Source organism: Gasterosteus aculeatus, chromosome 2, assembly GCF_964276395.1.
Source record: "Gasterosteus aculeatus chromosome 2, fGasAcu3.hap1.1, whole genome shotgun sequence".
Classification (NCBI taxonomy): domain Eukaryota; kingdom Metazoa; phylum Chordata; class Actinopteri; order Perciformes; family Gasterosteidae; genus Gasterosteus; species Gasterosteus aculeatus.
In genome coordinates this window covers 21507175-21522160 of record NC_135689.1, presented here as the reverse complement: position 1 = coordinate 21522160, position 14986 = coordinate 21507175, and the positions used below count along the sequence as shown (strand labels likewise).

The window sequence follows — 14986 nt, the reverse complement described above, 5'->3', positions numbered from 1 at the left end:
GATTTCTTCCAGAGAGAGAAATGAAAAAGCTTACGGCACCTGGGATTCCCAGGCGGTCTTCCATCCAAGTACTAACCAGGCCCTACTCTGCTTAGCTTCTGAGATCAGACGAGATCAGGCGGAGCCAGAGAGGTATGGCCGTAAGCAACTGTATGTCCTCTTCCTAATCTTTTAAAATGTGTCAAAGGTTTTGTAGTTTTGACAATGAAATGGAGTCACTTTCTAAGGCCTTCTCTGTGTCTTTTACAGATCGAAATGAAAAAGCTTACAGCACCTGGGATTCCCAGGCGGTCTTCCATCCAAGTACTAACCAGGCCCTACTCTGCTTAGCTTCTGAGATCAGACGAGATCAGGCGGAGCCAGAGAGGTATGGCCGTAAGCAACTGTATGTCCTCTACCTAATCTTTTAAAATGTGTCAAAGGTTTTGTAGTTTTGACAATGAAATGGAGTCACTTTCTAAGGCCTTCTCTGTGTCTTTTACAGATAGAAATGAAAAAGCTTACGGCACCTGGGATTCCCAGGCGGTCTTCCATCCAAGTACTAACCAGGCCCTACTCTGCTTAGCTTCTGAGATCTGACGAGATCAGGCGGAGCCAGAGAGGTATGGCCGTAAGCAACTGTATGTCCTCTACCTAATCTTTTAAAATGTGTCAAAGGTTTTGGAGTTTTGATAATGAAAAAGGAGTCACTTTCTAAGGCCTTCTCTGTGTCTTTTACAGATCGAAATGAAAAAGCTTACAGCACCTGGGATTCCCAGGCGGTCTTCCATCCAAGTACTAACCAGGCCCTACTCTGCTTAGCTTCTGAGATCAGACGAGATCAGGCGGAGCCAGAGAGGTATGGCCGTAAGCAACTGTATGTCCTCTTCCTAATCTTTTAAAATGTGTCAAAGGTTTTGGAGTTTTGATAATGAAAAAGGAGTCACTTTCTAATGCCTTCTCGATTTCTTCCAGAGAGAGAAATGAAAAAGCTTACGGCACCTGGGATTCCCAGGCGGTCTTCCATCCAAGTACTAACCAGGCCCTACTCTGCTTAGCTTCTGAGATCAGACGAGATCAGGCGGAGCCAGAGAGGTATGGCCGTAAGCAACTGTATGTCCTCTTCCTAATCTTTTAAAATGTGTCAAAGGTTTTGTAGTTTTGACAATGAAATGGAGTCACTTTCTAAGGCCTTCTCTGTGTCTTTTACAGATCGAAATGAAAAAGCTTACAGCACCTGGGATTCCCAGGCGGTCTTCCATCCAAGTACTAACCAGGCCCTACTCTGCTTAGCTTCTGAGATCAGACGAGATCAGGCGGAGCCAGAGAGGTATGGCCGTAAGCAACTGTATGTCCTCTTCCTAATCTTTTAAAATGTGTCAAAGGTTTTGGAGTTTTGATAATGAAAAAGGAGTCACTTTCTAATGCCTTCTCGATTTCTTCCAGAGAGAGAAATGAAAAAGCTTACGGCACCTGGGATTCCCAGGCGGTCTTCCATCCAAGTACTAACCAGGCCCTACTCTGCTTAGCTTCTGAGATCAGACGAGATCAGGCGGAGCCAGAGAGGTATGGCCGTAAGCAACTGTATGTCCTCTACCTAATCTTTTAAAATGTGTCAAAGGTTTTGTAGTTTTGACAATGAAATGGAGTCACTTTCTAAGGCCTTCTCTGTGTCTTTTACAGATCGAAATGAAAAAGCGTACAGCACCTGGGATTCCCAGGCGGTCTTCCATCCAAGTACTAACCAGGCCCTACTCTGCTTAGCTTCTGAGATCAGACGAGATCAGGCGGAGCCAGAGAGGTATGGCCGTAAGCAACTGTATGTCCTCTACCTAATCTTTTAAAATGTGTCAAAGGTTTTGTAGTTTTGACAATGAAATGGAGTCACTTTCTAAGGCCTTCTCTGTGTCTTTTACAGATAGAAATGAAAAAGCTTACGGCACCTGGGATTCCCAGGCGGTCTTCCATCCAAGTACTAACCAGGCCCTACTCTGCTTAGCTTCTGAGATCAGACGAGATCAGGCGGAGCCAGAGAGGTATGGCCGTAAGCAACTGTATGTCCTCTTCCTAATCTTTTAAAATGTGTCAAAGGTTTTGTAGTTTTGACAAAGAAATGGAGTCACTTTCTAAGGCCTTCTCTGTGTCTTTTACAGATCGAAATGAAAAAGCTTACAGCACCTGGGATTCCCAGGCGGTCTTCCATCCAAGTACTAACCAGGCCCTACTCTGCTTAGCTTCTGAGATCTGACGAGATCAGGCGGAGCCAGAGAGGTATGGCCGTAAGCAACTGTATGTCCTCTACCTAATCTTTTAAAATGTGTCAAAGGTTTTGGAGTTTTGATAATGAAAAAGGAGTCACTTTCTAAGGCCTTCTCTGTGTCTTTTACAGATCGAAATGAAAAAGCTTACAGCACCTGGGATTCCCAGGCGGTCTTCCATCCAAGTACTAACCAGGCCCTACTCTGCTTAGCTTCTGAGATCAGACGAGATCAGGCGGAGCCAGAGAGGTATGGCCGTAAGCAACTGTATGTCCTCTTCCTAATCTTTTAAAATGTGTCAAAGGTTTTGGAGTTTTGATAATGAAAAAGGAGTCACTTTCTAATGCCTTCTCGATTTCTTCCAGAGAGAGAAATGAAAAAGCTTACGGCACCTGGGATTCCCAGGCGGTCTTCCATCCAAGTACTAACCAGGCCCTACTCTGCTTAGCTTCTGAGATCAGACGAGATCAGGCGGAGCCAGAGAGGTATGGCCGTAAGCAACTGTATGTCCTCTTCCTAATCTTTTAAAATGTGTCAAAGGTTTTGTAGTTTTGACAATGAAATGGAGTCACTTTCTAAGGCCTTCTCTGTGTCTTTTACAGATCGAAATGAAAAAGCTTACAGCACCTGGGATTCCCAGGCGGTCTTCCATCCAAGTACTAACCAGGTCCTACTCTGCTTAGCTTCTGAGATCAGACGAGATCAGGCGGAGCCAGAGAGGTATGGCCGTAAGCAACTGTATGTCCTCTTCCTAATCTTTTAAAATGTGTCAAAGGTTTTGGAGTTTTGATAATGAAAAAGGAGTCACTTTCTAATGCCTTCTCGATTTCTTCCAGAGAGAGAAATGAAAAAGCTTACGGCACCTGGGATTCCCAGGCGGTCTTCCATCCAAGTACTAACCAGGCCCTACTCTGCTTAGCTTCTGAGATCAGACGAGATCAGGCGGAGCCAGAGAGGTATGGCCGTAAGCAACTGTATGTCCTCTACCTAATCTTTTAAAATGTGTCAAAGGTTTTGTAGTTTTGACAATGAAATGGAGTCACTTTCTAAGGCCTTCTCTGTGTCTTTTACAGATCGAAATGAAAAAGCGTACAGCACCTGGGATTCCCAGGCGGTCTTCCATCCAAGTACTAACCAGGCCCTACTCTGCTTAGCTTCTGAGATCAGACGAGATCAGGCGGAGCCAGAGAGGTATGGCCGTAAGCAACTGTATGTCCTCTACCTAATCTTTTAAAATGTGTCAAAGGTTTTGTAGTTTTGACAATGAAATGGAGTCACTTTCTAAGGCCTTCTCTGTGTCTTTTACAGATAGAAATGAAAAAGCTTACGGCACCTGGGATTCCCAGGCGGTCTTCCATCCAAGTACTAACCAGGCCCTACTCTGCTTAGCTTCTGAGATCAGACGAGATCAGGCGGAGCCAGAGAGGTATGGCCGTAAGCAACTGTATGTCCTCTTCCTAATCTTTTAAAATGTGTCAAAGGTTTTGTAGTTTTGACAAAGAAATGGAGTCACTTTCTAAGGCCTTCTCTGTGTCTTTTACAGATCGAAATGAAAAAGCTTACAGCACCTGGGATTCCCAGGCGGTCTTCCATCCAAGTACTAACCAGGCCCTACTCTGCTTAGCTTCTGAGATCAGACGAGATCAGGCAGAGCCAGAGAGGTATGGCCGTAAGCAACTGTATGTCCTCTTCCTAATCTTTTAAAATGTGTCTAAGGTTTTGGAGTTTTGATAATGAAAAAGGAGTCACTTTCTAATGCCTTCTCGATTTCTTCCAGAGAGAGAAATGAAAAAGCTTACGGCACCTGGGATTCCCAGGCGGTCTTCCATCCAAGTACTAACCAGGCCCTACTCTGCTTAGCTTCTGAGATCTGACGAGATCAGGCGGAGCCAGAGAGGTATGGCCGTAAGCAACTGTATGTCCTCTACCTAATCTTTTAAAATGTGTCAAAGGTTTTGGAGTTTTGATAATGAAAAAGGAGTCACTTTCTAAGGCCTTCTCTGTGTCTTTTACAGATCGAAATGAAAAAGCTTACAGCACCTGGGATTCCCAGGCGGTCTTCCATCCAAGTACTAACCAGGCCCTACTCTGCTTAGCTTCTGAGATCAGACGAGATCAGGCGGAGCCAGAGAGGTATGGCCGTAAGCAACTGTATGTCCTCTTCCTAATCTTTTAAAATGTGTCAAAGGTTTTGTAGTTTTGACAAAGAAATGGAGTCACTTTCTAAGGCCTTCTCTGTGTCTTTTACAGATCGAAATGAAAAAGCTTACAGCACCTGGGATTCCCAGGCGGTCTTCCATCCAAGTACTAACCAGGCCCTACTCTGCTTAGCTTCTGAGATCAGACGAGATCAGGCAGAGCCAGAGAGGTATGGCCGTAAGCAACTGTATGTCCTCTTCCTAATCTTTTAAAATGTGTCTAAGGTTTTGGAGTTTTGATAATGAAAAAGGAGTCACTTTCTAATGCCTTCTCGATTTCTTCCAGAGAGAGAAATGAAAAAGCTTACGGCACCTGGGATTCCCAGGCGGTCTTCCATCCAAGTACTAACCAGGCCCTACTCTGCTTAGCTTCTGAGATCTGACGAGATCAGGCGGAGCCAGAGAGGTATGGCCGTAAGCAACTGTATGTCCTCTACCTAATCTTTTAAAATGTGTCAAAGGTTTTGGAGTTTTGATAATGAAAAAGGAGTCACTTTCTAAGGCCTTCTCTGTGTCTTTTACAGATCGAAATGAAAAAGCTTACAGCACCTGGGATTCCCAGGCGGTCTTCCATCCAAGTACTAACCAGGCCCTACTCTGCTTAGCTTCTGAGATCAGACGAGATCAGGCGGAGCCAGAGAGGTATGGCCGTAAGCAACTGTAGGTCCTCTTCCTAATCTTTTAAAATGTGTCAAAGGTTTTGTAGTTTTGACAATGAAATGGAGTCACTTTCTAAGGCCTTCTCTGTGTCTTTTACAGATCGAAATGAAAAAGCTTACAGCACCTGGGATTCCCAGGCGGTCTTCCATCCAAGTACTAACCAGGCCCTACTCTGCTTAGCTTCTGAGATCAGACGAGATCAGGCGGAGCCAGAGAGGTATGGCCGTAAGCAACTGTATGTCCTCTTCCTAATCTTTTAAAATGTGTCAAAGGTTTTGTAGTTTTGACAATGAAATGGAGTCACTTTCTAAGGCCTTCTCTGTGTCTTTTACAGATCGAAATGAAAAAGCTTACAGCACCTGGGATTCCCAGGCGGTCTTCCATCCAAGTACTAACCAGGCCCTACTCTGCTTAGCTTCTGAGATCAGACGAGATCAGGCGGAGCCAGAGAGGTATGGCCGTAAGCAACTGTATGTCCTCTTCCTAATCTTTTAAAATGTGTCAAAGGTTTTGGAGTTTTGATAATGAAAAAGGAGTCACTTTCTAATGCCTTCTCGATTTCTTCCAGAGAGAGAAATGAAAAAGCTTACGGCACCTGGGATTCCCAGGCGGTCTTCCATCCAAGTACTAACCAGGCCCTACTCTGCTTAGCTTCTGAGATCAGACGAGATCAGGCGGAGCCAGAGAGGTATGGCCGTAAGCAACTGTATGTCCTCTACCTAATCTTTTAAAATGTGTCAAAGGTTTTGTAGTTTTGACAATGAAATGGAGTCACTTTCTAAGGCCTTCTCTGTGTCTTTTACAGATCGAAATGAAAAAGCGTACAGCACCTGGGATTCCCAGGCGGTCTTCCATCCAAGTACTAACCAGGCCCTACTCTGCTTAGCTTCTGAGATCAGACGAGATCAGGCGGAGCCAGAGAGGTATGGCCGTAAGCAACTGTATGTCCTCTACCTAATCTTTTAAAATGTGTCAAAGGTTTTGTAGTTTTGACAATTAAATGGAGTCACTTTCTAAGGCCTTCTCTGTGTCTTTTACAGATCGAAATGAAAAAGCTTACAGCACCTGGGATTCCCAGGCGGTCTTCCATCCAAGTACTAACCAGGCCCTACTCTGCTTAGCTTCTGAGATCTGACGAGATCAGGCGGAGCCAGAGAGGTATGGCCGTAAGCAACTGTATGTCCTCTACCTAATCTTTTAAAATGTGTCAAAGGTTTTGGAGTTTTGACAATGAAATGGAGTCACTTTCTAAGTTCTTCTCTGTGTCTTTTACAGATCGAAATAAAAAAGCTTACAGCACCTGGGATTCCCAGGCGGTCTTCCATCCAAGTACTAACCAGGCCCTACTCTGCTTAGCTTCTGAGATCAGACGAGATCAGGCGGAGCCAGAGAGGTATGGCCGTAAGCAACTGTATGTCCTCTTCCTAATCTTTTAAAATGTGTCAAAGGTTTTGTAGTTTTGACAAAGAAATGGAGTCACTTTCTAAGGCCTTCTCTGTGTCTTTTACAGATCGAAATGAAAAAGCTTACAGCACCTGGGATTCCCAGGCGGTCTTCCATCCAAGTACTAACCAGGCCCTACTCTGCTTAGCTTCTGAGATCAGACGAGATCAGGCAGAGCCAGAGAGGTATGGCCGTAAGCAACTGTATGTCCTCTTCCTAATCTTTTAAAATGTGTCTAAGGTTTTGGAGTTTTGATAATGAAAAAGGAGTCACTTTCTAATGCCTTCTCGATTTCTTCCAGAGAGAGAAATGAAAAAGCTTACGGCACCTGGGATTCCCAGGCGGTCTTCCATCCAAGTACTAACCAGGCCCTACTCTGCTTAGCTTCTGAGATCTGACGAGATCAGGCGGAGCCAGAGAGGTATGGCCGTAAGCAACTGTATGTCCTCTACCTAATCTTTTAAAATGTGTCAAAGGTTTTGGAGTTTTGATAATGAAAAAGGAGTCACTTTCTAAGGCCTTCTCTGTGTCTTTTACAGATCGAAATGAAAAAGCTTACAGCACCTGGGATTCCCAGGCGGTCTTCCATCCAAGTACTAACCAGGCCCTACTCTGCTTAGCTTCTGAGATCAGACGAGATCAGGCGGAGCCAGAGAGGTATGGCCGTAAGCAACTGTATGTCCTCTTCCTAATCTTTTAAAATGTGTCAAAGGTTTTGGAGTTTTGATAATGAAAAAGGAGTCACTTTCTAATGCCTTCTCGATTTCTTCCAGAGAGAGAAATGAAAAAGCTTACGGCACCTGGGATTCCCAGGCGGTCTTCCATCCAAGTACTAACCAGGCCCTACTCTGCTTAGCTTCTGAGATCAGACGAGATCAGGCGGAGCCAGAGAGGTATGGCCGTAAGCAACTGTATGTCCTCTACCTAATCTTTTAAAATGTGTCAAAGGTTTTGTAGTTTTGACAATGAAATGGAGTCACTTTCTAAGGCCTTCTCTGTGTCTTTTACAGATAGAAATGAAAAAGCTTACGGCACCCGGGATTCCCAGGCGGTCTTCCATCCAAGTACTAACCAGGCCCTACTCTGCTTAGCTTCTGAGATCAGACGAGATCAGGCGGAGCCAGAGAGGTATGGCCGTAAGCAACTGTATGTCCTCTACCTAATCTTTTAAAATGTGTCAAAGGTTTTGTAGTTTTGACAATTAAATGGAGTCACTTTCTAAGGCCTTCTCTGTGTCTTTTACAGATCGAAATGAAAAAGCTTACAGCACCTGGGATTCCCAGGCGGTCTTCCATCCAAGTACTAACCAGGCCCTACTCTGCTTAGCTTCTGAGATCAGACGAGATCAGGCAGAGCCAGAGAGGTATGGCCGTAAGCAACTGTATGTCCTCTTCCTAATCTTTTAAAATGTGTCTAAGGTTTTGGAGTTTTGATAATGAAAAAGGAGTCACTTTCTAATGCCTTCTCAATTTCTTCCAGAGAGAGAAATGAAAAAGCTTACGGCACCTGGGATTCCCAGGCGGTCTTCCATCCAAGTACTAACCAGGCCCTACTCTGCTTAGCTTCTGAGATCTGACGAGATCAGGCGGAGCCAGAGAGGTATGGCCGTAAGCAACTGTATGTCCTCTACCTAATCTTTTAAAATGTGTCAAAGGTTTTGGAGTTTTGATAATGAAAAAGGAGTCACTTTCTAAGGCCTTCTCTGTGTCTTTTACAGATCGAAATGAAAAAGCTTACAGCACCTGGGATTCCCAGGCGGTCTTCCATCCAAGTACTAACCAGGCCCTACTCTGCTTAGCTTCTGAGATCAGACGAGATCAGGCGGAGCCAGAGAGGTATGGCCGTAAGCAACTGTATGTCCTCTTCCTAATCTTTTAAAATGTGTCAAAGGTTTTGGAGTTTTGATAATGAAAAAGGAGTCACTTTCTAATGCCTTCTCGATTTCTTCCAGAGAGAGAAATGAAAAAGCTTACGGCACCTGGGATTCCCAGGCGGTCTTCCATCCAAGTACTAACCAGGCCCTACTCTGCTTAGCTTCTGAGATCAGACGAGATCAGGCGGAGCCAGAGAGGTATGGCCGTAAGCAACTGTATGTCCTCTACCTAATCTTTTAAAATGTGTCAAAGGTTTTGTAGTTTTGACAATGAAATGGAGTCACTTTCTAAGGCCTTCTCTGTGTCTTTTACAGATAGAAATGAAAAAGCTTACGGCACCCGGGATTCCCAGGCGGTCTTCCATCCAAGTACTAACCAGGCCCTACTCTGCTTAGCTTCTGAGATCAGACGAGATCAGGCGGAGCCAGAGAGGTATGGCCGTAAGCAACTGTATGTCCTCTACCTAATCTTTTAAAATGTGTCAAAGGTTTTGTAGTTTTGACAATTAAATGGAGTCACTTTCTAAGGCCTTCTCTGTGTCTTTTACAGATCGAAATGAAAAAGCTTACAGCACCTGGGATTCCCAGGCGGTCTTCCATCCAAGTACTAACCAGGCCCTACTCTGCTTAGCTTCTGAGATCTGACGAGATCAGGCGGAGCCAGAGAGGTATGGCCGTAAGGAACTGTATGTCCTCTACCTAATCTTTTAAAATGTGTCAAAGGTTTTGGAGTTTTGACAATGAAATGGAGTCACTTTCTAAGTTCTTCTCTGTGTCTTTTACAGATCGAAATAAAAAAGCTTACAGCACCTGGGATTCCCAGGCGGTCTTCCATCCAAGTACTAACCAGGCCCTACTCTGCTTAGCTTCTGAGATCAGACGAGATCAGGCGGAGCCAGAGAGGTATGGCCGTAAGCAACTGTATGTCCTCTACCTAATCTTTTAAAATGTGTCAAAGGTTTTGTAGTTTTGACAATTAAATGGAGTCACTTTCTAAGGCCTTCTCTGTGTCTTTTACAGATCGAAATGAAAAAGCTTACAGCACCTGGGATTCCCAGGCGGTCTTCCATCCAAGTACTAACCAGGCCCTACTCTGCTTAGCTTCTGAGATCTGACGAGATCAGGCAGAGCCAGAGAGGTATGGCCGTAAGCAACTGTATGTCCTCTACCTAATCTTTTAAAATGTGTCAAAGGTTTTGGAGTTTTGACAATGAAATGGAGTCACTTTCTAAGTTCTTCTCTGTGTCTTTTACAGATCGAAATAAAAAAGCTTACAGCACCTGGGATTCCCAGGCGGTCTTCCATCCAAGTACTAACCAGGCCCTACTCTGCTTAGCTTCTGAGATCAGACGAGATCAGGCGGAGCCAGAGAGATATGGCCGTAAGCAACTGTATGTCCTCTTCCTAATCTTTTAAAATGTGTCAAAGGTTTTGGAGTTTTGATAATGAAAAAGGAGTCACTTTCTAATGCCTTCTCGATTTCTTCCAGAGAGAGAAATGAAAAATCTTACGGCACCTGGGATTCCCAGGCGGTCTTCCATCCAAGTACTAACCAGGCCCTACTCTGCTTAGCTTCTGAGATCTGACGAGATCAGGCGGAGCCAGAGAGGTATGGCCGTAAGCAACTGTATGTCCTCTACCTAATCTTTTAAAATGTGTCAAAGGTTTTGTAGTTTTGACAATTAAATGGAGTCACTTTCTAAGGCCTTCTCTGTGTCTTTTACAGATCGAAATGAAAAAGCTTACAGCACCTGGGATTCCCAGGCGGTCTTCCATCCAAGTACTAACCAGGCCCTACTCTGCTTAGCTTCTGAGATCAGACGAGATCAGGCGGAGCCAGAGAGGTATGGCCGTAAGCAACTGTATGTCCTCTTCCTAATCTTTTAAAATGTGTCAAAGGTTTTGGAGTTTTGATAATGAAAAAGGAGTCACTTTCTAATGCCTTCTCGATTTCTTCCAGAGAGAGAAATGAAAAAGCTTACAGCACCTGGGATTCCCAGGCGGTCTTCCATCCAAGTACTAACCAGGCCCTACTCTGCTTAGCTTCTGAGATCTGACGAGATCAGGCGGAGCCAGAGAGGTATGGCCGTAAGCAACTGTATGTCCTCTTCCTAATCTTTTAAAATGTGTCAAAGGTTTTGTAGTTTTGAAAATGAAATGGAGTCACTTTCTAAGGCCTTCTCTGTGTCTTTTACAGATCGAAATGAAAAAGCTTACAGCACCTGGGATTCCCAGGCGGTCTTCCATCCAAGTACTAACCAGGCCCTACTCTGCTTAGCTTCTGAGATCAGACGAGATCAGGCGGAGCCAGAGAGGTATGGCCGTAAGCAACTGTATGTCCTCTTCCTAATCTTTTAAAATGTGTTAAAGGTTTTGTAGTTTTGACAAAGAAATGGAGTCACTTTCTAAGGCCTTCTCTGTGTCTTTTACAGATCGAAATGAAAAAGCTTACAGCACCTGGGATTCCCAGGCGGTCTTCCATCCAAGTACTAACCAGGCCCTACTCTGCTTAGCTTCTGAGATCAGACGAGATCAGGCGGAGCCAGAGAGATATGGCCGTAAGCAACTGTATGTCCTCTTCCTAATCTTTTAAAATGTGTCAAAGGTTTTGGAGTTTTGATAATGAAAAAGGAGTCACTTTCTAATGCCTTCTCGATTTCTTCCAGAGAGAGAAATGAAAAAGCTTACAGCACCTGGGATTCCCAGGCGGTCTTCCATCCAAGTACTAACCAGGCCCTACTCTGCTTAGCTTCTGAGATCTGACGAGATCAGGCGGAGCCAGAGAGGTATGGCCGTAAGCAACTGTATGTCCTCTTCCTAATCTTTTAAAATGTGTCAAAGGTTTTGTAGTTTTGAAAATGAAATGGAGTCACTTTCTAAGGCCTTCTCTGTGTCTTTTACAGATCGAAATGAAAAAGCTTACAGCACCTGGGATTCCCAGGCGGTCTTCCATCCAAGTACTAACCAGGCCCTACTCTGCTTAGCTTCTGAGATCAGACGAGATCAGGCGGAGCCAGAGAGGTATGGCCGTAAGCAACTGTATGTCCTCTTCCTAATCTTTTAAAATGTGTTAAAGGTTTTGTAGTTTTGACAAAGAAATGGAGTCACTTTCTAAGGCCTTCTCTGTGTCTTTTACAGATCGAAATGAAAAAGCTTACAGCACCTGGGATTCCCAGGCGGTCTTCCATCCAAGTACTAACCAGGCCCTACTCTGCTTAGCTTCTGAGATCAGACGAGATCAGGCGGAGCCAGAGAGGTATGGCCGTAAGCAACTGTATGTCCTCTTCCTAATCTTTTAAAATGTGTCAAAGGTTTTGGAGTTTTGATAATGAAAAAGGAGTCACTTTCTAATGCCTTCTCGATTTCTTCCAGAGAGAGAAATGAAAAATCTTACGGCACCTGGGATTCCCAGGCGGTCTTCCATCCAAGTACTAACCAGGCCCTACTCTGCTTAGCTTCTGAGATCTGACGAGATCAGGCGGAGCCAGAGAGGTATGGCCGTAAGCAACTGTATGTCCTCTACCTAATCTTTTAAAATGTGTCAAAGGTTTTGTAGTTTTGACAATTAAATGGAGTCACTTTCTAAGGCCTTCTCTGTGTCTTTTACAGATCGAAATGAAAAAGCTTACAGCACCTGGGATTCCCAGGCGGTCTTCCATCCAAGTACTAACCAGGCCCTACTCTGCTTAGCTTCTGAGATCAGACGAGATCAGGCGGAGCCAGAGAGGTATGGCCGTAAGCAACTGTATGTCCTCTTCCTAATCTTTTAAAATGTGTCAAAGGTTTTGGAGTTTTGATAATGAAAAAGGAGTCACTTTCTAATGCCTTCTCGATTTCTTCCAGAGAGAGAAATGAAAAAGCTTACAGCACCTGGGATTCCCAGGCGGTCTTCCATCCAAGTACTAACCAGGCCCTACTCTGCTTAGCTTCTGAGATCTGACGAGATCAGGCGGAGCCAGAGAGGTATGGCCGTAAGCAACTGTATGTCCTCTTCCTAATCTTTTAAAATGTGTCAAAGGTTTTGTAGTTTTGAAAATGAAATGGAGTCACTTTCTAAGGCCTTCTCTGTGTCTTTTACAGATCGAAATGAAAAAGCTTACAGCACCTGGGATTCCCAGGCGGTCTTCCATCCAAGTACTAACCAGGCCCTACTCTGCTTAGCTTCTGAGATCAGACGAGATCAGGCGGAGCCAGAGAGGTATGGCCGTAAGCAACTGTATGTCCTCTTCCTAATCTTTTAAAATGTGTTAAAGGTTTTGTAGTTTTGACAAAGAAATGGAGTCACTTTCTAAGGCCTTCTCTGTGTCTTTTACAGATCGAAATGAAAAAGCTTACAGCACCTGGGATTCCCAGGCGGTCTTCCATCCAAGTACTAACCAGGCCCTACTCTGCTTAGCTTCTGAGATCAGATGAGATCAGGCGGAGCCAGAGAGGTATGGCCGTAAGCAACTGTATGTCCTCTTCCTAATCTTTTAAAATGTGTCAAAGGTTTTGGAGTTTTGATAATGAAAAAGGAGTCACTTTCTAATGCCTTCTCGATTTCTTCCAGAGAGAGAAATGAAAAAGCTTACGGCACCTGGGATTCCCAGGCGGTCTTCCATCCAAGTACTAACCAGGCCCTACTCTGCTTAGCTTCTGAGATCAGACGAGATCAGGCGGAGCCAGAGAGGTATGGCCGTAAGCAACTGTATGTCCTCTTCCTAATCTTTTAAAATGTGTCAAAGGTTTTGTAGTTTTGACAATGAAATGGAGTCACTTTCTAAGGCCTTCTCTGTGTCTTTTACAGATCGAAATGAAAAAGCTTACAGCACCTGGGATTCCCAGGCGGTCTTCCATCCAAGTACTAACCAGGCCCTACTCTGCTTAGCTTCTGAGATCAGACGAGATCAGGCGGAGCCAGAGAGGTATGGCCGTAAGCAACTGTATGTCCTCTACCTAATCTTTTAAAATGTGTCAAAGGTTTTGGAGTTTTGATAATGAAAAAGGAGTCACTTTCTAAGGCCTTCTCTGTGTCTTTTACAGATCGAAATGAAAAAGCTTACAGCACCTGGGATTCCCAGGCGGTCTTCCATCCAAGTACTAACCAGGCCCTACTCTGCTTAGCTTCTGAGATCTGACGAGATCAGGCGGAGCCAGAGAGGTATGGCCGTAAGCAACTGTATGTCCTCTACCTAATCTTTTAAAATGTGTCAAAGGTTTTGGAGTTTTGATAATGAAAAAGGAGTCACTTTCTAAGGCCTTCTCTGTGTCTTTTACAGATCGAAATGAAAAAGCTTACAGCACCTGGGATTCCCAGGCGGTCTTCCATCCAAGTACTAACCAGGCCCTACTCTGCTTAGCTTCTGAGATCAGACGAGATCAGGCGGAGCCAGAGAGGTATGGCCGTAAGCAACTGTATGTCCTCTTCCTAATCTTTTAAAATGTGTCAAAGGTTTTGGAGTTTTGATAATGAAAAAGGAGTCACTTTCTAATGCCTTCTCGATTTCTTCCAGAGAGAGAAATGAAAAAGCTTACGGCACCTGGGATTCCCAGGCGGTCTTCCATCCAAGTACTAACCAGGCCCTACTCTGCTTAGCTTCTGAGATCAGACGAGATCAGGCGGAGCCAGAGAGGTATGGCCGTAAGCAACTGTATGTCCTCTACCTAATCTTTTAAAATGTGTCAAAGGTTTTGTAGTTTTGACAATGAAATGGAGTCACTTTCTAAGGCCTTCTCTGTGTCTTTTAAAGATAGAAATGAAAAAGCTTACGGCACCCGGGATTCCCAGGCGGTCTTCCATCCAAGTACTAACCAGGCCCTACTCTGCTTAGCTTCTGAGATCAGACGAGATCAGGCGGAGCCAGAGAGGTATGGCCGTAAGCAACTGTATGTCCTCTACCTAATCTTTTAAAATGTGTCAAAGGTTTTGTAGTTTTGACAATTAAATGGAGTCACTTTCTAAGGCCTTCTCTGTGTCTTTTACAGATCGAAATGAAAAAGCTTACAGCACCTGGGATTCCCAGGCGGTCTTCCATCCAAGTACTAACCAGGCCCTACTCTGCTTAGCTTCTGAGATCTGACGAGATCAGGCGGAGCCAGAGAGGTATGGCCGTAAGGAACTGTATGTCCTCTACCTAATCTTTTAAAATGTGTCAAAGGTTTTGGAGTTTTGACAATGAAATGGAGTCACTTTCTAAGTTCTTCTCTGTGTCTTTTACAGATCGAAATAAAAAAGCTTACAGCACCTGGGATTCCCAGGCGGTCTTCCATCCAAGTACTAACCAGGCCCTACTCTGCTTAGCTTCTGAGATCAGACGAGATCAGGCGGAGCCAGAGAGGTATGGCCGTAAGCAACTGTATGTCCTCTACCTAATCTTTTAAAATGTGTCAAAGGTTTTGTAGTTTTGACAATTAAATGGAGTCACTTTCTAAGGCCTTCTCTGTGTCTTTTACAGATCGAAATGAAAAAGCTTACAGCACCTGGGATTCCCAGGCGGTCTTCCATCCAAGTACTAACCAGGCCCTACTCTGCTTAGCTTCTGAGATCTGACGAGATCAGGCAGAGCCAGAGAGGTATGGCCGTAAGCAACTGTATG

The 14986-nt window shown here is 44.6% G+C and overlaps 64 non-coding genes across 64 annotated transcripts; all 64 read right to left on the bottom strand.

Moving 5' to 3' along the window:
• Positions 1-27: 27 nt before the first annotated feature.
• On the bottom strand, positions 28-146 carry LOC144401030 (5S ribosomal RNA). The gene has a single exon (XR_013462965.1). It is a non-coding gene; the product is annotated as a 5S ribosomal RNA (ribosomal RNA).
• A 116-nt stretch (positions 147-262) lies between these two features.
• On the bottom strand, positions 263-381 carry LOC144394821 (5S ribosomal RNA). The gene has a single exon (XR_013457253.1). It is a non-coding gene; the product is annotated as a 5S ribosomal RNA (ribosomal RNA).
• Positions 382-497: 116 nt separating this feature from the next.
• Positions 498-616, bottom strand: LOC144399387 (5S ribosomal RNA). The gene has a single exon (XR_013461532.1). It is a non-coding gene; the product is annotated as a 5S ribosomal RNA (ribosomal RNA).
• Positions 617-733: 117 nt separating this feature from the next.
• LOC144394812 (5S ribosomal RNA) lies at positions 734-852 on the bottom strand. Its single transcript, XR_013457245.1, has one exon. It is a non-coding gene; the product is annotated as a 5S ribosomal RNA (ribosomal RNA).
• A 117-nt stretch (positions 853-969) lies between these two features.
• Positions 970-1088, bottom strand: LOC144401029 (5S ribosomal RNA). The gene has a single exon (XR_013462964.1). It is a non-coding gene; the product is annotated as a 5S ribosomal RNA (ribosomal RNA).
• Positions 1089-1204: 116 nt separating this feature from the next.
• Positions 1205-1323, bottom strand: LOC144394801 (5S ribosomal RNA). The gene has a single exon (XR_013457234.1). It is a non-coding gene; the product is annotated as a 5S ribosomal RNA (ribosomal RNA).
• A 117-nt stretch (positions 1324-1440) lies between these two features.
• On the bottom strand, positions 1441-1559 carry LOC144401028 (5S ribosomal RNA). Its single transcript, XR_013462963.1, has one exon. It is a non-coding gene; the product is annotated as a 5S ribosomal RNA (ribosomal RNA).
• A 116-nt stretch (positions 1560-1675) lies between these two features.
• On the bottom strand, positions 1676-1794 carry LOC144398558 (5S ribosomal RNA). Its single transcript, XR_013460705.1, has one exon. It is a non-coding gene; the product is annotated as a 5S ribosomal RNA (ribosomal RNA).
• A 116-nt stretch (positions 1795-1910) lies between these two features.
• On the bottom strand, positions 1911-2029 carry LOC144401027 (5S ribosomal RNA). The gene has a single exon (XR_013462962.1). It is a non-coding gene; the product is annotated as a 5S ribosomal RNA (ribosomal RNA).
• Positions 2030-2145: 116 nt separating this feature from the next.
• Positions 2146-2264, bottom strand: LOC144405006 (5S ribosomal RNA). Its single transcript, XR_013466947.1, has one exon. It is a non-coding gene; the product is annotated as a 5S ribosomal RNA (ribosomal RNA).
• Positions 2265-2381: 117 nt separating this feature from the next.
• LOC144394779 (5S ribosomal RNA) lies at positions 2382-2500 on the bottom strand. Its single transcript, XR_013457212.1, has one exon. It is a non-coding gene; the product is annotated as a 5S ribosomal RNA (ribosomal RNA).
• A 117-nt stretch (positions 2501-2617) lies between these two features.
• Positions 2618-2736, bottom strand: LOC144401026 (5S ribosomal RNA). Its single transcript, XR_013462961.1, has one exon. It is a non-coding gene; the product is annotated as a 5S ribosomal RNA (ribosomal RNA).
• A 116-nt stretch (positions 2737-2852) lies between these two features.
• On the bottom strand, positions 2853-2971 carry LOC144398173 (5S ribosomal RNA). Its single transcript, XR_013460320.1, has one exon. It is a non-coding gene; the product is annotated as a 5S ribosomal RNA (ribosomal RNA).
• Positions 2972-3088: 117 nt separating this feature from the next.
• On the bottom strand, positions 3089-3207 carry LOC144401025 (5S ribosomal RNA). The gene has a single exon (XR_013462960.1). It is a non-coding gene; the product is annotated as a 5S ribosomal RNA (ribosomal RNA).
• A 116-nt stretch (positions 3208-3323) lies between these two features.
• Positions 3324-3442, bottom strand: LOC144398557 (5S ribosomal RNA). Its single transcript, XR_013460704.1, has one exon. It is a non-coding gene; the product is annotated as a 5S ribosomal RNA (ribosomal RNA).
• Positions 3443-3558: 116 nt separating this feature from the next.
• Positions 3559-3677, bottom strand: LOC144401023 (5S ribosomal RNA). The gene has a single exon (XR_013462958.1). It is a non-coding gene; the product is annotated as a 5S ribosomal RNA (ribosomal RNA).
• A 116-nt stretch (positions 3678-3793) lies between these two features.
• LOC144397855 (5S ribosomal RNA) lies at positions 3794-3912 on the bottom strand. Its single transcript, XR_013460002.1, has one exon. It is a non-coding gene; the product is annotated as a 5S ribosomal RNA (ribosomal RNA).
• Positions 3913-4029: 117 nt separating this feature from the next.
• On the bottom strand, positions 4030-4148 carry LOC144399276 (5S ribosomal RNA). Its single transcript, XR_013461421.1, has one exon. It is a non-coding gene; the product is annotated as a 5S ribosomal RNA (ribosomal RNA).
• Positions 4149-4265: 117 nt separating this feature from the next.
• Positions 4266-4384, bottom strand: LOC144394768 (5S ribosomal RNA). The gene has a single exon (XR_013457201.1). It is a non-coding gene; the product is annotated as a 5S ribosomal RNA (ribosomal RNA).
• Positions 4385-4500: 116 nt separating this feature from the next.
• LOC144397854 (5S ribosomal RNA) lies at positions 4501-4619 on the bottom strand. The gene has a single exon (XR_013460001.1). It is a non-coding gene; the product is annotated as a 5S ribosomal RNA (ribosomal RNA).
• A 117-nt stretch (positions 4620-4736) lies between these two features.
• Positions 4737-4855, bottom strand: LOC144399165 (5S ribosomal RNA). The gene has a single exon (XR_013461310.1). It is a non-coding gene; the product is annotated as a 5S ribosomal RNA (ribosomal RNA).
• Positions 4856-4972: 117 nt separating this feature from the next.
• LOC144394757 (5S ribosomal RNA) lies at positions 4973-5091 on the bottom strand. The gene has a single exon (XR_013457190.1). It is a non-coding gene; the product is annotated as a 5S ribosomal RNA (ribosomal RNA).
• Positions 5092-5207: 116 nt separating this feature from the next.
• Positions 5208-5326, bottom strand: LOC144394746 (5S ribosomal RNA). Its single transcript, XR_013457179.1, has one exon. It is a non-coding gene; the product is annotated as a 5S ribosomal RNA (ribosomal RNA).
• A 116-nt stretch (positions 5327-5442) lies between these two features.
• LOC144394735 (5S ribosomal RNA) lies at positions 5443-5561 on the bottom strand. The gene has a single exon (XR_013457168.1). It is a non-coding gene; the product is annotated as a 5S ribosomal RNA (ribosomal RNA).
• A 117-nt stretch (positions 5562-5678) lies between these two features.
• On the bottom strand, positions 5679-5797 carry LOC144401022 (5S ribosomal RNA). The gene has a single exon (XR_013462957.1). It is a non-coding gene; the product is annotated as a 5S ribosomal RNA (ribosomal RNA).
• Positions 5798-5913: 116 nt separating this feature from the next.
• LOC144398555 (5S ribosomal RNA) lies at positions 5914-6032 on the bottom strand. Its single transcript, XR_013460702.1, has one exon. It is a non-coding gene; the product is annotated as a 5S ribosomal RNA (ribosomal RNA).
• A 116-nt stretch (positions 6033-6148) lies between these two features.
• Positions 6149-6267, bottom strand: LOC144405005 (5S ribosomal RNA). Its single transcript, XR_013466946.1, has one exon. It is a non-coding gene; the product is annotated as a 5S ribosomal RNA (ribosomal RNA).
• A 116-nt stretch (positions 6268-6383) lies between these two features.
• Positions 6384-6502, bottom strand: LOC144394724 (5S ribosomal RNA). The gene has a single exon (XR_013457157.1). It is a non-coding gene; the product is annotated as a 5S ribosomal RNA (ribosomal RNA).
• Positions 6503-6618: 116 nt separating this feature from the next.
• On the bottom strand, positions 6619-6737 carry LOC144397853 (5S ribosomal RNA). Its single transcript, XR_013460000.1, has one exon. It is a non-coding gene; the product is annotated as a 5S ribosomal RNA (ribosomal RNA).
• A 117-nt stretch (positions 6738-6854) lies between these two features.
• On the bottom strand, positions 6855-6973 carry LOC144399053 (5S ribosomal RNA). Its single transcript, XR_013461198.1, has one exon. It is a non-coding gene; the product is annotated as a 5S ribosomal RNA (ribosomal RNA).
• Positions 6974-7090: 117 nt separating this feature from the next.
• On the bottom strand, positions 7091-7209 carry LOC144394714 (5S ribosomal RNA). The gene has a single exon (XR_013457146.1). It is a non-coding gene; the product is annotated as a 5S ribosomal RNA (ribosomal RNA).
• A 117-nt stretch (positions 7210-7326) lies between these two features.
• On the bottom strand, positions 7327-7445 carry LOC144401021 (5S ribosomal RNA). The gene has a single exon (XR_013462956.1). It is a non-coding gene; the product is annotated as a 5S ribosomal RNA (ribosomal RNA).
• Positions 7446-7561: 116 nt separating this feature from the next.
• LOC144396960 (5S ribosomal RNA) lies at positions 7562-7680 on the bottom strand. Its single transcript, XR_013459106.1, has one exon. It is a non-coding gene; the product is annotated as a 5S ribosomal RNA (ribosomal RNA).
• Positions 7681-7796: 116 nt separating this feature from the next.
• On the bottom strand, positions 7797-7915 carry LOC144397852 (5S ribosomal RNA). The gene has a single exon (XR_013459999.1). It is a non-coding gene; the product is annotated as a 5S ribosomal RNA (ribosomal RNA).
• A 117-nt stretch (positions 7916-8032) lies between these two features.
• On the bottom strand, positions 8033-8151 carry LOC144398940 (5S ribosomal RNA). Its single transcript, XR_013461087.1, has one exon. It is a non-coding gene; the product is annotated as a 5S ribosomal RNA (ribosomal RNA).
• Positions 8152-8268: 117 nt separating this feature from the next.
• Positions 8269-8387, bottom strand: LOC144394703 (5S ribosomal RNA). The gene has a single exon (XR_013457135.1). It is a non-coding gene; the product is annotated as a 5S ribosomal RNA (ribosomal RNA).
• Positions 8388-8504: 117 nt separating this feature from the next.
• On the bottom strand, positions 8505-8623 carry LOC144401020 (5S ribosomal RNA). Its single transcript, XR_013462955.1, has one exon. It is a non-coding gene; the product is annotated as a 5S ribosomal RNA (ribosomal RNA).
• A 116-nt stretch (positions 8624-8739) lies between these two features.
• LOC144396959 (5S ribosomal RNA) lies at positions 8740-8858 on the bottom strand. The gene has a single exon (XR_013459105.1). It is a non-coding gene; the product is annotated as a 5S ribosomal RNA (ribosomal RNA).
• Positions 8859-8974: 116 nt separating this feature from the next.
• Positions 8975-9093, bottom strand: LOC144398673 (5S ribosomal RNA). Its single transcript, XR_013460820.1, has one exon. It is a non-coding gene; the product is annotated as a 5S ribosomal RNA (ribosomal RNA).
• Positions 9094-9209: 116 nt separating this feature from the next.
• LOC144394692 (5S ribosomal RNA) lies at positions 9210-9328 on the bottom strand. The gene has a single exon (XR_013457124.1). It is a non-coding gene; the product is annotated as a 5S ribosomal RNA (ribosomal RNA).
• Positions 9329-9444: 116 nt separating this feature from the next.
• On the bottom strand, positions 9445-9563 carry LOC144397548 (5S ribosomal RNA). Its single transcript, XR_013459694.1, has one exon. It is a non-coding gene; the product is annotated as a 5S ribosomal RNA (ribosomal RNA).
• A 116-nt stretch (positions 9564-9679) lies between these two features.
• LOC144398369 (5S ribosomal RNA) lies at positions 9680-9798 on the bottom strand. The gene has a single exon (XR_013460516.1). It is a non-coding gene; the product is annotated as a 5S ribosomal RNA (ribosomal RNA).
• Positions 9799-9915: 117 nt separating this feature from the next.
• Positions 9916-10034, bottom strand: LOC144398277 (5S ribosomal RNA). Its single transcript, XR_013460424.1, has one exon. It is a non-coding gene; the product is annotated as a 5S ribosomal RNA (ribosomal RNA).
• A 116-nt stretch (positions 10035-10150) lies between these two features.
• Positions 10151-10269, bottom strand: LOC144394681 (5S ribosomal RNA). The gene has a single exon (XR_013457113.1). It is a non-coding gene; the product is annotated as a 5S ribosomal RNA (ribosomal RNA).
• A 117-nt stretch (positions 10270-10386) lies between these two features.
• Positions 10387-10505, bottom strand: LOC144405004 (5S ribosomal RNA). Its single transcript, XR_013466945.1, has one exon. It is a non-coding gene; the product is annotated as a 5S ribosomal RNA (ribosomal RNA).
• A 116-nt stretch (positions 10506-10621) lies between these two features.
• On the bottom strand, positions 10622-10740 carry LOC144394659 (5S ribosomal RNA). The gene has a single exon (XR_013457101.1). It is a non-coding gene; the product is annotated as a 5S ribosomal RNA (ribosomal RNA).
• A 116-nt stretch (positions 10741-10856) lies between these two features.
• LOC144398368 (5S ribosomal RNA) lies at positions 10857-10975 on the bottom strand. The gene has a single exon (XR_013460515.1). It is a non-coding gene; the product is annotated as a 5S ribosomal RNA (ribosomal RNA).
• A 117-nt stretch (positions 10976-11092) lies between these two features.
• LOC144405002 (5S ribosomal RNA) lies at positions 11093-11211 on the bottom strand. The gene has a single exon (XR_013466943.1). It is a non-coding gene; the product is annotated as a 5S ribosomal RNA (ribosomal RNA).
• A 116-nt stretch (positions 11212-11327) lies between these two features.
• Positions 11328-11446, bottom strand: LOC144394648 (5S ribosomal RNA). The gene has a single exon (XR_013457100.1). It is a non-coding gene; the product is annotated as a 5S ribosomal RNA (ribosomal RNA).
• Positions 11447-11562: 116 nt separating this feature from the next.
• LOC144394637 (5S ribosomal RNA) lies at positions 11563-11681 on the bottom strand. The gene has a single exon (XR_013457099.1). It is a non-coding gene; the product is annotated as a 5S ribosomal RNA (ribosomal RNA).
• A 117-nt stretch (positions 11682-11798) lies between these two features.
• LOC144398276 (5S ribosomal RNA) lies at positions 11799-11917 on the bottom strand. Its single transcript, XR_013460423.1, has one exon. It is a non-coding gene; the product is annotated as a 5S ribosomal RNA (ribosomal RNA).
• A 116-nt stretch (positions 11918-12033) lies between these two features.
• Positions 12034-12152, bottom strand: LOC144394626 (5S ribosomal RNA). The gene has a single exon (XR_013457098.1). It is a non-coding gene; the product is annotated as a 5S ribosomal RNA (ribosomal RNA).
• Positions 12153-12269: 117 nt separating this feature from the next.
• LOC144405001 (5S ribosomal RNA) lies at positions 12270-12388 on the bottom strand. Its single transcript, XR_013466942.1, has one exon. It is a non-coding gene; the product is annotated as a 5S ribosomal RNA (ribosomal RNA).
• A 116-nt stretch (positions 12389-12504) lies between these two features.
• LOC144394615 (5S ribosomal RNA) lies at positions 12505-12623 on the bottom strand. The gene has a single exon (XR_013457097.1). It is a non-coding gene; the product is annotated as a 5S ribosomal RNA (ribosomal RNA).
• A 116-nt stretch (positions 12624-12739) lies between these two features.
• Positions 12740-12858, bottom strand: LOC144396937 (5S ribosomal RNA). Its single transcript, XR_013459083.1, has one exon. It is a non-coding gene; the product is annotated as a 5S ribosomal RNA (ribosomal RNA).
• Positions 12859-12975: 117 nt separating this feature from the next.
• LOC144401019 (5S ribosomal RNA) lies at positions 12976-13094 on the bottom strand. Its single transcript, XR_013462954.1, has one exon. It is a non-coding gene; the product is annotated as a 5S ribosomal RNA (ribosomal RNA).
• Positions 13095-13210: 116 nt separating this feature from the next.
• Positions 13211-13329, bottom strand: LOC144394604 (5S ribosomal RNA). Its single transcript, XR_013457096.1, has one exon. It is a non-coding gene; the product is annotated as a 5S ribosomal RNA (ribosomal RNA).
• A 117-nt stretch (positions 13330-13446) lies between these two features.
• Positions 13447-13565, bottom strand: LOC144405000 (5S ribosomal RNA). The gene has a single exon (XR_013466941.1). It is a non-coding gene; the product is annotated as a 5S ribosomal RNA (ribosomal RNA).
• Positions 13566-13682: 117 nt separating this feature from the next.
• On the bottom strand, positions 13683-13801 carry LOC144394593 (5S ribosomal RNA). The gene has a single exon (XR_013457095.1). It is a non-coding gene; the product is annotated as a 5S ribosomal RNA (ribosomal RNA).
• Positions 13802-13918: 117 nt separating this feature from the next.
• On the bottom strand, positions 13919-14037 carry LOC144401017 (5S ribosomal RNA). The gene has a single exon (XR_013462952.1). It is a non-coding gene; the product is annotated as a 5S ribosomal RNA (ribosomal RNA).
• A 116-nt stretch (positions 14038-14153) lies between these two features.
• LOC144396958 (5S ribosomal RNA) lies at positions 14154-14272 on the bottom strand. Its single transcript, XR_013459104.1, has one exon. It is a non-coding gene; the product is annotated as a 5S ribosomal RNA (ribosomal RNA).
• A 116-nt stretch (positions 14273-14388) lies between these two features.
• On the bottom strand, positions 14389-14507 carry LOC144398672 (5S ribosomal RNA). The gene has a single exon (XR_013460819.1). It is a non-coding gene; the product is annotated as a 5S ribosomal RNA (ribosomal RNA).
• A 116-nt stretch (positions 14508-14623) lies between these two features.
• On the bottom strand, positions 14624-14742 carry LOC144394582 (5S ribosomal RNA). The gene has a single exon (XR_013457094.1). It is a non-coding gene; the product is annotated as a 5S ribosomal RNA (ribosomal RNA).
• A 116-nt stretch (positions 14743-14858) lies between these two features.
• On the bottom strand, positions 14859-14977 carry LOC144397547 (5S ribosomal RNA). Its single transcript, XR_013459693.1, has one exon. It is a non-coding gene; the product is annotated as a 5S ribosomal RNA (ribosomal RNA).
• Between the last annotated feature and the right edge of the window lie 9 nt (positions 14978-14986).